We start from the raw sequence: 2,500 nt of genomic DNA, 5'->3' as shown, positions 1-2,500 counted from the left end.
GACCCTCTAGTGCCAGTAGTAAAAGACTGAGGATCATGGCGTCTCTCAGAAGAGAAAGGCGAGGTGAAAGTATCAAGGTCAGAAACAGGGCTACTAGTAGTAATGGGGCCACTAGGTAGATTTAGTAACTGCAATGGGCTTTGTAAATTATGTAAACTGACAAGAGAACTAATTGTGTCTCTTGTGGCTCGAGAGGCAAGTGAGACATCTGCCTGAGAACTGTTATGCAATCTAGGGGAACCTATATCAGTATTGGCCAGTAACTGTTGGTCAGTAGGTATAATAGTGTTATGAATACTACCAGCCACTTGCATATCTACTGTACATTGGTTGCTCACATTATCAGTAGATGGAATATTATGAGTACATTGATTAATAATAGCAGGAACCATGCCTTGGTGAGGGAGAGAGTGAGTTGGTAAAGGATCTGAATTCGTCTGGGTTGTATTAGAGTTACTATGAAGTTGTGGTGCAATAAACGGACCAGAAACTGAGCTAGTCTGTGTCACATTCATAGTCGCTGGAATTGGACGAACATAAATAGAGGTGTGCATAGTATGTGACCTAGAATCGCATGAAACGAGACCAGGATCTGGTACAGGAGCCAACAACCTTCCCGTAGGAAAGGTCTGTGTAGGAGTACCTGAAGATTGCGTTAAGATAGTCCTTGAGCAATTGCTTAGATCATGGTTGACTGTAGGAAAGGTCTGTGTAGGAGTACCTGAAGATTGCGTTAAGATAGTCCTTGAGCAATTGCTTAGATCATGGTTGACTGTAGGTCGTAAATTCCTGAAACTGTACCTAAATTTACCATCTGATCTCAGAGGGTAGGCCCTGTTAAATTTGTACTGTGAATGTGACACAGACTAGCTCAGTTTCTGGTCCGTTTATTGCACCACAACATCATAGTAACTCTAATACAAACCAGACGAACTCAGATCCTTTACCAACTCACTCTCTCCCTCACCAAGGCATGGCTCCTGCTATTATTAATCAATGTACTCATAATATTCCATCTACTGATTATGTGAGCAACCATCGTGACAGTACAGGCGTAATGCAGAGTGGACTTCGGTAGTATTCATAACACTATTGTACCTACTGACCAACGAGTTACTGGCCAATACTGATATGGATTCCCCTGGATTGCGCCAACAGTTCTCAGACGGCAGATGTAGCGCACTTGCCTCTCGGCCACAAGAGACACAATTAGTCCTCTTGTCGATTTTACATGCAATTTACAAAGCCCATTGCAGTTACTTAAATCTGCCTGAGTGGCCCCATTACTACTAGTAGCATCTGTTTCTGGACCTTGACAACGATACTTCACCTGCGCCTTTCTCTTCTGAGAGCAGCCATGATCCTCAGTCTTTACTACAGGCACTAGAGGGTCTAGGTATTCATTCAGAGGGAGGGAGTCGATCTTTGACTTAAGAAATAGAACCGCACCTATGATACCCGGCAAGCCGTCACTTACATTACTAAGAATGACATCTAAGATCAGGCGACCATTACACCAGGAACCAATTCAGAGGCAGATACCAAGAAGACCGGCTCACAATGACCTATACAGACTGATCCACAATGATTGTAACAATGGCTGGCTCTACTTCTGTTTGTACTGTCAATGTAAATGACACTGATTCTCAATGCCATATTAATTACTCCTCCACTGGAGGTTTTTAATTTAACAGATAGGGTGACATGTCTGACAGTACTGTTAATTTGCTGAAATTAGGCTTTTCATTCATTCCAGCTTTCAGAGCTAATATAGCCTCCTTATTAATAGATTTGAAATTGTATGTTAGAAAGTTAAATTTGAAATTGTTACATTGTAATGATTCTAACGATTCTGATGATGAAGGTGATTACAGTAATACTAACAAGGGAGATACGATATACTATTACCTATTAAAAAAAAGTTTATATAACCCCTTAAACAATACACTATGATTTTTCTAAAAGTCTGTGAAAGAGACTTGCGTCATCTGTTGTTAAATAACAGTAAATTTAAATGGTTCAATTTGTCTAAGCAACAACTTTCTGATTTAGAAGTTCTTATTTCTGACAAGTCTCTCAGAATTATGAGGAAGCGGGACTGAGGGATCAGGTATTGTTCTATTGGAACAATCTAGATATGTTAATACCCTGTTGCATGATTTAAATAACACAGAATTTTACATTCCAGCCTCTTTTTCTGATGTTAAAAAGCATTTGAAGAATATTGACAAATGTAACTGATTTACATAAAAAGAATAACATTTCAGATTCTGATTTAATGCTTTTATTACAGTTAACTGCCCTCAGTTAAGGGTAAGTTTTGGGATCCCAAAATTCATAAGGATCAGTCGAACCCTCGTTTCAGGCATATTGTTTCCAATAAAAACTAAGGCCGGAAGGTATAACGGGGAATTTACGTAGATTTATTACTAAACCCTGTTTGTTCCAGAACTCCCGTATTTTGTTTGAAGGATTCCTGGGATTTTGCCTTAACCTTCTG

The 2,500-nt window shown here is 39.6% G+C and overlaps 1 protein-coding gene across 1 annotated transcript in view; it reads right to left on the bottom strand.

Annotated features, from left to right (window-relative positions):
* LOC122809651 (transmembrane protein 64-like) overlaps positions 1 to 2,500 on the bottom strand; it is a 567,210-nt gene that overhangs the window by 246,964 nt on the left and 317,746 nt on the right. The window lies entirely within an intron of this gene.

This window comes from Protopterus annectens, chromosome 8.part0, assembly GCF_019279795.1.
Source record: "Protopterus annectens isolate FY-2018-M chromosome 8.part0, PAN1.0, whole genome shotgun sequence".
NCBI classification, from domain to species: Eukaryota; Metazoa; Chordata; order Ceratodontiformes; family Protopteridae; genus Protopterus; species Protopterus annectens.
This window is presented reverse-complemented; position numbering and strand designations above follow the sequence as displayed.